The 11,980-nt window shown below is 49.7% G+C and overlaps 1 long non-coding RNA gene across 1 annotated transcript; it reads right to left on the reverse strand.

Moving 5' to 3' along the window:
- Positions 1–6,465: 6,465 nt before the first annotated feature.
- Positions 6,466–10,752, reverse strand: LOC130543125 (uncharacterized). Its single transcript, XR_008958181.1, has 4 exons — positions 10,614–10,752; positions 7,983–8,088; positions 7,583–7,735; positions 6,466–7,287 (listed from the first exon to the last, which is right to left on the reverse strand). It is a non-coding gene; the product is annotated as an uncharacterized LOC130543125 (long non-coding RNA).
- Positions 10,753–11,980: the final 1,228 nt, after the last annotated feature.

Genomic DNA, 11,980 nt, shown 5'->3' on the forward strand with positions numbered 1-11,980 from the left:
GATCCACCTGCCTCTGCTAACAACGGGTAACTTTAAGGAGTGAGACCAGGATTGGGGACCGGAGGGAGGGGATGGGGCAGACCAACAGGAAAATGTTTCCTTTCTTGAATAAATTATGCTTACCATGTACAGGGATTACTTTGTTTATTCTTATTGTGTTAAAATCTACATAACAGAAAAATTACCACTTTAACCGTTTTTTTTAAAGATTTTATTTCTTTTAGAGAGAGAGAGAGCATGGCGAGGGGCAGAGGGGGAGAGAGAGAGAGAATCTCAACCAGACCCCCCCGCTGAGCATGGAGCCCAATGCGGGGGTCAATCCCACGGACCCTGAGATCATGACCTGAGCTGAAACCAAGAGCTGAACACTGAACAGACTGCGCCACCCAGACGGCCCCCACTTTAACCATTTGTAAGTGTACCGTTCAGCAGCGTCAAGTACCATCCATCATCTTCCCAAACAGAAGCTCTGTGCCCATGAAACACTAATCCTCATTTCCTCCATCCCCCAGCCCCCGGGAATTTTTTAAATCTCACTATTTTATCTTAATAAGAAAGTCTCATATTTTTCTCTCCTTAAAACTATTGATAGAGTACAAATTCCTGGAGGGCAGGGATCAATTTTTTTTTGAAGATTTTATTTATTTATTTGAGACAGAGAGAGTGAGAGAGCACAAGCGGGGGCAGGGGAAGAGGCAGACAGAGAAGCAGACTCCCCACCGAGCAGGGAGCCTGACTCAGGGATCGATGCCAGGACTCCCAGATCATGACCTGAGCCAAAGGCAGGCACTTAACCGACTAAGCCACCCAGGCGCCCCAGGGATTGATTTTTTTTTAATGCATTAACCACTGTTTTTTAAAAAACCTGTGCCGTCCCTGGAGGCCTTCGTGGGGAAGGAGGGGAGAAAGTCACAAGTGCCTGGGAAGCATGAACTCCTCCTGACCAGACAGCCAGGCGCCCACTGCCCCCACCGCAACCACAGTCAACACCCCAGGCACTCCTCAGGCCCCACGGGCATTCGAGAGCCCAAGACACTAGCTGGCTTGCCAGCTGCCGGGGGCCGAGGCCCTGCTGGCTGCAGCTCAACCCTGGGATCTGCCGCCACGGCTCAGAGTGGGGCTCTGCTTGGGGCCCACCGGCAGCTCAGTGGATTTCCAAAGCCGGCGACCGGATTTCTCGTTAAATAGGACATCTTCTCAGCCCGTTTTGGTCACATGAGTGTCCCGGAAGACAAGCAGGTCTCTCCGGAGGCTACCCCGTTTCACCTGTTCACCTGCTACCTACTTACTGCCGGCTCGCTGTTGCAGAGATGCTGGCTCTTTGCAAGCTTACTGGGTCTCTACTCTGTCCAAACAATAACCACACATGCGTGGGAATGAAAACCCAAGCGCCTGTGTTTGGGTCCAACGCCTAATTTCCATGGAGACACAAGTGGGGGCTTTGAGGAGGGGCTCTTTGGGAATGGGGAGGTGAGTGAGGGGCTGCCTGTCCTCCCAGCTCTGTTTCCAGGTCACTGACACAGCCGTGGCTTCGACCCATTCTCCCAACAGAGCTGGAGGGACCTCAAAACCCGAAGAAGAGTTGGCGGCTGCCAGAGTGTATCCAAGCCTCACCACCCCCACCCCCCCAACCGGCTTCCAGTTCTTCATCCTGGGACCCCTGCTGGCCTCTCCCACCCCATCGCCCCTTCTCCCCTGGCTCACGTTTCTCCAGCCACACCAGCCTTGTGCTCCTTGAAACCATCAAGTCTGTCCTGTTTCAGGCCCTGGCTCTCCCTGAGCCCTCCCAGATCTTGCACGGGCACTCTGCCACCATCTTGTCCCAAAAGGGACAGAGGCTTCCTCTCAGATAGCAGGCAGGCAAGGGTTCATCTGAGGTGCAGATAAAATGGAAGCCGAAGGGGCCTTTCTAGGTGCTTCTAATCTGAGCATTGTGGGCATTCCCCTTTTGAACCTCAGGGTCCATTCACAGCTTTTCAGCTTCGGAATGAACTTAAACTTAGAAACTGAGAAAACCAGAGAGAGTCTGGAAAGCATCAGACAGAACACCGCACAGTACTGGCTCCTGTGGCTTTGATCCTAGGGTTAAGTCACAGGCTCCCAGTCTGAATCCAAATTCCGATTCTTCTTCTCAACCCTGTCTGAACAAGCCCACCCAGAAAAACCCTCCAGCCAAGTAACAGAGAGCTTGTGTCTCCTCCCAGGAGGAAAGTAGCAGCAATGACTAACTTCTGTCTCCTGCTTTAAGCAGCTCAGAGCTCCTCCGGCATTTGATTCCCTGCCCCCTCCCCCGAAGCATCCTATAAGGTAGAGAACACGGGTTATTATCACACCCTTGTTATGGATGAGAAGCTTGGTGTCCAGAAAGTTCAAATATGCTGTGTAGTTGCTCAGTCCTAAGTGGGGAGCTGGATCTCAAGTCCAGATACTCTGATTTGTTTTTCTTTCTTCTTAACACACCTGTGTCTAATCCTCTCGTGCCTGCTCTTTGCGAGGACTTAATGATAAACCAGTTCAAATGTCCAGATTTTAACGGATTCACAATTTCACGATTTTCATGTCACAAGAAATCCAAAGATCCTGTACTACCCCAGGCTGATAAAGGAGCTATAGTGCTGAGTAGGGAGAACTTTCTAGGACCCTCAACTCACAAAAGCTCAGAATTCGCCAGTTGAACCTTCAGGCCCACATTCGCGACTCCTTTCCTTCTTTAGGGGCTCCCGCTCTGTCTCCCAGTGGCTCACCCTCCCTCCACCTTCCCGCTTAGCTGTGCCCATCCACTCCCCGCCCAGCCTCACCACACCAGGACCTTCCTACCTGCCGTCAGGGTGACTGGAGGAGAATCACAGGATTGGGGAGAATTGAGCCCCATCTCTTGGGGTCAGAGGGTTCCAGCATCTAATCTGGGTCAGGCACTGAGGCTCTGGAGAGAAAGCAAAGGCGGGTTCAGGCAGGAGAAGATGCAGCAGAAAGGCCGAGACTGCCTCCCAAGTGGGGTGCGGGAGTGAGGGCGGCAGGGGAGGGTCCAGTGGGGCCTCTGCAGGGAGGAGGAAGTTGGCAACAGTGGAGGGCCCGGGCAGACTGCAGACCCAGAGTGCAGAGCCTGCCGGACCAAAGCAAGGGAAACTGGGCAATCACAGACTCTGAGGACTGGGGCCAGGGGTCCCTGTGATGACTGTCGCAGCCTCACTGCAGAAGCCAGAGGTCAAGTCCAGGCTTGCTGGTTTCTGGCAATAGAGCCAACCGTGGCAAGCCAAAAACAGGCAACGATGAGCAGGTGGGATCACAGAATGAAACAGCAGAAACCAAAGTCAGAAAGGCGGGAAAAAGGGCAGCTGTGAGGACCGGAACAGCAAGCTGGGGCCAGGCATCTGCCAGCGTGCCTCTGGCCCCGGTCTGCACCGGCCACGTGTCTTCGGCTCTCGCCTTACTCCACACGGGAGTCAGAGTCCAGATAGAGTCACTTGCCCTCACACCAGCTCGTGAGGGCCGCTTCCCCCAGAATACACCTGACCTTAAATACGTGGAAGGAAATGGGGTTGCTGCCTCCAGAAAAAAGAGTGAAGGCAAAGGGGACAGAGAACCGAAAATCTTCATTCCAGTTGGACAGTGAAGGACCAGCCTGCAAACCTATCCCTCAAAATGAAGATTTGAGTTGCTCTGTGACTATAAAAATGTCCAAAAGATATTGGGCCAAGTTGCCAAACAAGTCCCAGGCACCTCATCTAATATAACCATTTCTGGGGCTTTCGTCCAAGTCTTCGCGCTCCAGACAAGGGGGCTCGTCATAGTTGAACAAGAAATGTAGCACTCTGCGGATCTAGCTACTGTTTGGGTTGTGACATTTCTCACTGTGGATTCCCTGCGAAGCCTCACTCAGGTGTCTACACCCACCCACAGGCATATGGAGACCTCACTGGCAGCAGCCCCCCAGGGGGCCACCCAGCCCCCTGTAACTTCATGCCCAGGAGTGCTAAGGGCTAGCCAGCCTTCCTGCCCAGTGGACCCAGCCATGTCGCTGCTCACACAGGGGGTAATACACAAGCACGCGGATGCAGCACGGTTTGAATTCCTAAATATGGACGACTTCACGTTCATCGAGAGGGATATATTAAGGGACACCTGGGCGGCTCAGTCGGTCGGGTGTCGGCCTTCAGCTCAGGTCATGAGCTCAAGGTCCTGAATTGGAGTCCCACATCAGGCTCCCCACTCAGTGGGGAGTCTGCTTCTCCCTCTGCCCCTCCCCCTGCTTGTGCTCTCTCTCTCTGACAAATAAATAAAACAATTTTTTAAAAAAGAGTGATGGGGGCGCCTGGGTGGCACAGCGGTTAAGCGTTTGCCTTTGGCTCAGGGCGTGATCCCGGTGTTCTGGGATCGAGCCCCACATCAGGCTCCTCCGCTATAAGCCTGCTTCTTCCTCTCCCACTCCCCCTGCTTGTGTTCCCTCTCTCGCTGGCTGTCTCTATCTCTGTCAAATAAATAAAATCTTTAATAAATAAATAAATAAATAAATAAATAAATAAATAAAAAAGAGCGATGTATTAAGTAAATCATAGTTCGTTCACCCGTCAGCCATCAACACACGTACGGGAGCTCTCTATTTGTATTACAGTGACATGATCTCCGAGCTATGCTTTAGAAAGCCAGGTGCCAACATTGTGCAGAGAATGACATCACTTGTATAAAAAATGCACACGTTTTGGTCCCTCTCAGACGTATATGTGGCCGGGATAAAATTATTGACGTGTAAGGGTTCAGAGTTTCCCATCACCCCCTAAGGAAGAAGGGAGCTCCACAGACAGTAGGAGAAGAAGAATGAGCAAGATGGAGTTAAGGAGATAGTCTGGAAAGAGAGAGAGAGAGACTTTGGGGCACAGATGAAAGAAGACATTTTTAGGGAGTTGTGCAGAGTGGTATTGTAGAAGACGTTTTTCTTCCTTTGGGCCATGCAGGATCTGAACCTCCATGTTAAGGGAACCCCCTCTTTGGAAGGTAGAATCCCCTTCACAACAGAAGCTGCCGATGCCAGAGGCTCCCTTTCCCAGTTCCTTTTGCAGACCAAGTATGAACACACGGCTCCGTCAATCAAATGCACTCACCCAGCATGTGAATCCCACAGCAGTGACGTGAAGCACTCTGGAAAACCCCACCCAGGAGCCAGGCGGCCTTGGTGGCAGCACATTCACTCCCCAGGGCGGCGGTGGCCAAGGCCCTGGCAGCTGGCAAGCTGGGGCCAGAGGGGGCGCTGTGGTGTTGCGAGCTGCGGCCACCAGCACCCGTGGCGGTGGCCAGGATATTTTAACCAGACCAGCTCCCTGGCATGATTTTGGGGGTTGGTCTCACCTCCAGAGGCTTCCAGGTGTGAGTTCTCCAGAGATTATGTGAGCCCCTAATATTGTCTAACAGAGACAGTGGTTTCTCTTGCTTACAACCAAGAATCCTGACAGAGACGTGTGTGTGCCGTGTACCTCTCTCCCCAGGGCTCTCAAGAGACCTTCAGTGAAGACCTACACGATTTGCAAATGCAAGGCCACATTTGTGTTTCTCGCAGACAGATCACTGTGGTAAGGCAAGAACGTGGAGGCCTGTTTATTTGGGTGCATTTTGGACATTGTGAATGTGGGGGGAGATTCGCCCCAGCCTTCCCAGTGGCTGCCCTGAGAAACGAGGACAAGCTGGGGAGAAAGACTTCTCATCTGACATTTCTTCTGTACTTTTGAATCTGGTTTTGCCATATTCATATATTATTTTTAAATGTTTTTACAGTTTAAAATAAGTACCTAAAAAAGAAATGTGATACATCCACAAATATATCAGAGTGTCTACATAAGAAAAGAAATAAAGTAAAATAGGCATTCTGGCAAAAAGGGTAGCCTTTTGAAGAAGCATGTGATGTGATGAGGAATGGGTAGTCTGCTAAAATCAGGTGAAAATCTTAATTTGGTGGGTTGCCAGGAGTGCACATATTTTTTTTTTTTTAGTTTTTTATTTGGCATCTCTTGTTGTTACTTTATATTACTTGTGTAATAAATGATTATTTTTAACATAATCTTCAACAACCAAAAGAACGGCTTGCTCTGCCGCAGACGTGAGACAAAGGTGGCAGCAGGGATAGGGAGAAAGGACTTGGGTTGGCAGGAAGAGGCGGGAGAGAAAGATCCAGTATATATACAGGCCTCCAGTGGCCCCGAGGCCACTCTTGCAAAGTCAAAAAAAAGAGGGCAATTCTAAAACTGGTGGGCTGCCCATACGATGGACTATTACTCAGCAACAAAAAGAAAAGCAGCACCGATGCAGCGGCACCGAATCCCACAACCACACTGAGCGCCAGACACAAAAGCACACGCACGGCTTGATGTAATTCTTTTTTCTTTAAAATATTTTATGGGACTCCTTTTGATAAGCCAAGTACACGTTCATGATGAAGAAGTCAAAGTAGTCTAAATGATATTTAAGTATCTCAGAATTTCTAAGCAGTTTTTTTCCTCCAGGAAGTTGACAGTGGCTCGTACAGGTGAGGGAAGACGGATGGAAGATCCTAGAATCTGCCCCACACCAGGTAGGGGACATCCTCTGCGTGCGCAAGCCAGGGTAGCCGGGGAGAAGGGACACGGCTCTTCCCTTCTCCTCCCGGCCTGTCCACGCAAGTGGTGGGAGCCATTCAGACGTGCCTCGCAGCGCTTCTCTGAGAGGGTAAATTCCAAACTCAGCCCTTCCGTCGCCAGGTTCGTGCCTCAGCTGTGAAAGGGCCCTGCCCCAACTAGGCTTCGAGAATCATCATGCTTCAGTCAAGGGTAGCCATCGGTGCATGTGTAAAAACACCATCGTGGCACTACAGGCCGGCCTGCGAGGATCGGGGCTTCAGGCAGGAAGCTGAGCAGACAGCGCCCGGCCAGCCTCCCCCCTGCTGCAGGGGTGCATTGCAGCGCTCCCACAGCTCCCAGCAACCACTTCATCGCACAAAGAACCGCTTGGTGTAATTTATGTGAAATTCTAGAAAAGGCAAAACGATGGTGACAGAAAGCAGGACGGAGAGAGACTGACCGCAAAGTCGGAAGAGGGAGTTATGTGGTGTGATGGGAATTTGCTCTAACACAATCGTGCTGATGTTTACACTGGCATTTACATTTGTCAAAACTTACCGTACTGCGTACTTAAAATGGGTGCATTTCAGGGGCGCCTTGGTGGCTCTGTCAGTTAAGCATCTGACTCTTGATCTCAGCTCAGGTCTTGATCTCAGGGTCGCCAGTTTGAGCCTTGCACTGGGCTCCACACCCAGAGTGGAGCCTGTTAAAAAAAAAAAAGTGCATTTTATTGTATGCAAAGTATACTTCAATAACCTTGAATTTTAAAAATAGAGGAGGGGTTTGAGTGAGAACGGTACATTTCCTCCGGTGTATGTGCTTGGTGGTATTTATGAATGAATGATGGAGGGGTATGACTCCCATGGTTGCCCATTTGGATTCCGGGCAGGACCAGTTGAGGCAAAGTTTCCAAGCATCAGAGAGAAGAGCAAACAGAGCCTCTATCCATCTCTCCACATCCTCGGCCCACGTACCAAGGGACACCAGGCTCTCCTTACCCTCTCAAGAAAGGAGGGGAGACGTTCTCTTGATTACCGCTCTCAGCAGGGCCAACTGCGTGGCCCTGAGCTCGGGACATGTTCATCAAGAAAACAGCAGGTGTGTGGGCTGGCCAGAGCTTCCATTTTATTTTCCAGATTTGGTGTTCATCCCTACTGGGAAATAGGCGAACAACATCATGAAAAGTAGGACGAAGAATACCCATGACCGCCACTGTCTACTCCACGTTCCATCTCCCTGGGCAACCCACCGAGTGAGCGCGCCTGCCCCCTACAGTTAGCAGCCTGACCCCACTCTGGGGGCGGGGAGGAAAGCCAAGGAGGCCCCAGGCCCTTGCCCTCAACTCACTCACCCGCTCCCTCTTCACTCAAGCGCCAGAGGCCTGCACCCTAGCCTTACCCATCCTTGATCTCCAGGTCCTGGGGCAAGAGTCAGGGCAGCCCAGCAGGAACGGTCTTCAAGACCTGACTTCAAAAGGGGTGGGGGCGCTCCCCGGGGAGCACGTCTAGAAAGGTGGAGCAATACAGAAAAGGTAGGTAAAAACTTCCAGTTATAACAGAAATCAATCATGGGGATAAAAAGTACTACATGGGGAATACAGTCGATAAGATTGTAATGACTTCGCATGGTGACAGATGGTGACGACACCAATCGTGGCGAGCATAGCAGAGTGTGTATAATTGTCAAGCCACCCTGTTATACACCTAAAACTAATATGTCAACTGTACTTCCATTTAAATAAAGTATTTAAAAGAATGTGAGGATTGGGGTGCCTGGGTGGCTCAGTCATTAAGCGTCTGCCTTCGGCTCAGGGCGTGATCCCGGCGTTACGGGATCGAGCCCCACATCAGGCTCCTCTGCTGGGAGCCTGCTTCTTCCTCTCCCACTCCCCCTGCTTGTGTTCCCTCTCTCGCTGGCTGTCTCTCCCTCTCTCTGTCAAATAAATAAATAAAATCTTTAAAAAAAAAATAAAAATAAAAAATAAAAGAATGTGAGGAACACCTTTCTCACCCTGATTGTAAAGAGAGGAGCGGTTGAGAGGGAGAGGTTACGGTGGGTTCTGGCTGCAGCCAGCTCCTGGCAGCGTCCCGTGGAGATAGATATATATGTTAGAAGAAGAAGATGGGCTCTGGGCTGAGGCCAGATTCATATTTTTATCCAGGGAATTTAAGATTGCAAGGGCTTTTTGATGGGAATCTTATCAGAAGCTCCAAAGATTCGTATCAGCTGCAGCTAGGTTAAAAGAAAATGAATAATGCTGATTAAGCACGATGGCAACCTACATGTACTTACAGCCTTAAGATTTACAGGCTTTCACTTAAATTGTTCCACGTTCTTCACGACAACTTTAAAGACAGAGAACATATTGTTGTCCGGGCTCAAGGTCGTGCTGTAAAATTTTATATCAATTCAGAAAAGCACTTGGAGGATCTAATTCACTGACAAGTGCTATTTGGCGCTGTCAGATAGAATTGGCTAGATGATCTGGACCTTTGTGGCGTTCGTGGAGACATCGTGGAAGGTCTCTATGGTGAGCGGTGGGGCTGGTCCCACACGGTATCTCCATTCCCGGCCCCTCCTCTCTCCGCAGCTCCCTCTCTGCCTGGCTAACCCGCACCCGGCTCAGTCTCTGGCTTACACTTTTGAGCTAAGAGTTCATGTCTGGTAGGTAGTTGCTTTTATTGTAATCAAGTATCCTTTAGAAAAATCACCAAAATTCATAGATCACATCAAATAATCTCTTGGTTGGCCACGCCCAGGGAAAACCAGCCTATAGACCACAGTTGGACAGCAGGACCCCGCCATGGGGACGGTCCCCCTGAAGGTCAGCACAGGGCCTGGGAACAGTAGGGGAAGTCCTCCAATACAGGGAATAGTATGTATTCAACGTGCCTCCCAGGAATGGTGGGGACAGAGTACCCTGGTAGCTCTCATCGTATGATAACATGAACGTATCAGCATATCATAAATGCACACGTATGATCATCCTATAATACTAATATTATCATCATTATTGCTATGGATGCCTTCTCGTCTTTCTACTGGGCATTGTAGGTCTCTGTGGAGGGGCCAAGCCTCATAGAAATGCAAAATGCTGTGCATAGATAAACATGAAGACTGGCAGGTGGGTCCTCGAGAAGGCCTCCGGGAATCTGTTATCCCGGCCACTTATCAGGGAGACCTGCTCACCAGAGACCAAGAGCCCAGGCCGTCCTGCTGCTGGGAGATAACCTGACCTGTCCCCTCCAGCCTCCAGGGGCCCTCCCCTCCTCTGAACCCCACTGCACTATCTGGCTTATCGCTAGAACTGGATTGGTTTTGTCTCCCCTGCTTGCCTGTGGGCTCCAAAGAGGCCCGGACTGTGCCACGGGCTGTGGAGGAGAGCGGGCATCATGGGAGAGGCAGCGAAGGAGGAGACGGAAGGCTGGGTGTGTCCCTGCTCTGCTGGGCACACCTGTGGGCCCTCCACACCTCTCTTTTCCCAGCTTTAAAGGAAGGGAAATAAGTCCTGCCTACGTAGAGCTTAGAGCTTAGAGCTGTGCTGTCCAGGACGGTAGCCACTAGCCATGTGGGGCTACCGAGAACTTGAGGTGTGGCTGGTCTGATCTGAGCGGTGTTCTAAGTATAAAATACACACCAGACAGCAAAGACTCTGTACCAAAAAATAAACGTAAATCTCAATAATTTTCTATTGGTTACATGTTAAAATGCTATTTTTGATATTGGCTTAAATCCAATATATTATTCAAATTAATGTCACCTGTTTTTTTTTACTTTTTTTTTTTAAGTAGGCTCCACACCCAGCAAGGAGCTCAATGTGGGGCTCGAACTCACAACCCTGAAATCAAGACCAGAGCTGAGATCAAGAGTCAGAGGTTTAACCGACAGAGCCACCCAAGAGCCCCTTTCTACTTTTCCAAATGCGGCGACTAGAAATGCTACAATGACCCCCAGGCCCGCATTATATTTCTATGGGGCAGGGCTAGTTCAGAAAACCAAGATGGTGCGTAAAGAGCTACTCAGACCGACCGTCATTACAACGCGATTTCTTCTGTTTCCTTCTTCTCCTGCACCTCGCAGCACACGGGCACACCCAGGAAGGCTCAGAAAGTCCTGCAGACATAAAATGTTGGAATATTTCAGCTAAAAGTGTCAGGTTGTCCAAACCCACCTTCCCTCCCCCAGCGAGGAGGATGAAGACACTGAAATCTGAAGCAAATTATCCCCTGATGATCCACCGGAAAGACCAGATAATCCTCTCCCCAGGAGTTCCGGACTTCTCTTCCAGTGGCCTCTCCTGACCGTCTTTTCTCCATTAGCTTTTACATTGATAACACTGCTTTTGTTCCGCCAGTTCACGGATTCCTTCTCCCCTTCATACTCTGCCCAGCTTTCCTTAGTGACTTAATAATAAAGGAGCTCTGCGCTCTCTGGACGTGCAAAGGTCCTGAGGTTAGTAGAGTCCAGGTAATGTTCTTGGACAGGAAAGCATTAAATCTAAGTGATGTCCCCTTCTCTGGACTTCAGCTTGCTAAGCTCTAAAATGGGCCCTGTCACCTCTCTACCTTGTATCTGGCCAAAATTCCAGTGATGGAAGAAACATATTCGTAAGTCTTTTGTAGACAAATTATCTGTCATAAACTTGCAAGGCCCACACTGCTACCTTTTTTTTAAAATATTTTATTTATTTATTTATTTGACAGAGAGAGAGCTCAAGCAGGGGGAGCGGCAGGCAGAGGGAGAAGCAGGATCCCCACCGAGCAAGGAGTCAGATGCGGGGCTCGATCCCAGGACCTCAGGATCACGACCCGCACTGAAGGCACACACCTAACTCTTAATGAATAAGAATCAGGGAATGTTTGGGCACAAAATCCTCACAGGATCGTCAGCCTTGGACAGCAGCAGCTGGCCACGGTAGGCACTGAGTCTCTACAACAGCCCGCCCACATTTTAAAAATGAGAAGACCAAGGCCCCAGACGAGGAGGGAGGGGTCTGGCCCAAAGACCAGAAGCCAAGACTGCAAACCCCTGGCAGAGCACCTGGTTAGGACTCTACAACCACTTTGCTTAAAATTTTCAAATAACATTCATTTCTTATCACAAAATAGCGCCTTTCAGAAATTTCTGAAAATACACAGAAAAAAAATAGTCCATAATCCAGTCCCCTCAACCAGAGATAATCCCATCAACTGCTTGCTGTCTTTACATGTTTTTTTCTACTCACAGGAACATACGTGTGTTTTTTCTTTCTTTTACAAAAATGTGGCACTACTACAAACTTTGTGATTTTTTTTCTCCCTCTGAATAAATAGTAAACATTCTTCCAAGTGAAATACCCTCTACACAATTATTACATTACCATTGATGACTCCATGGTATTCCCTTGAATGGATGTT

Source organism: Ursus arctos, unplaced genomic scaffold, assembly GCF_023065955.2.
Source record: "Ursus arctos isolate Adak ecotype North America unplaced genomic scaffold, UrsArc2.0 scaffold_8, whole genome shotgun sequence".
In the NCBI taxonomy this organism is placed as follows: domain Eukaryota; kingdom Metazoa; phylum Chordata; class Mammalia; order Carnivora; family Ursidae; genus Ursus; species Ursus arctos.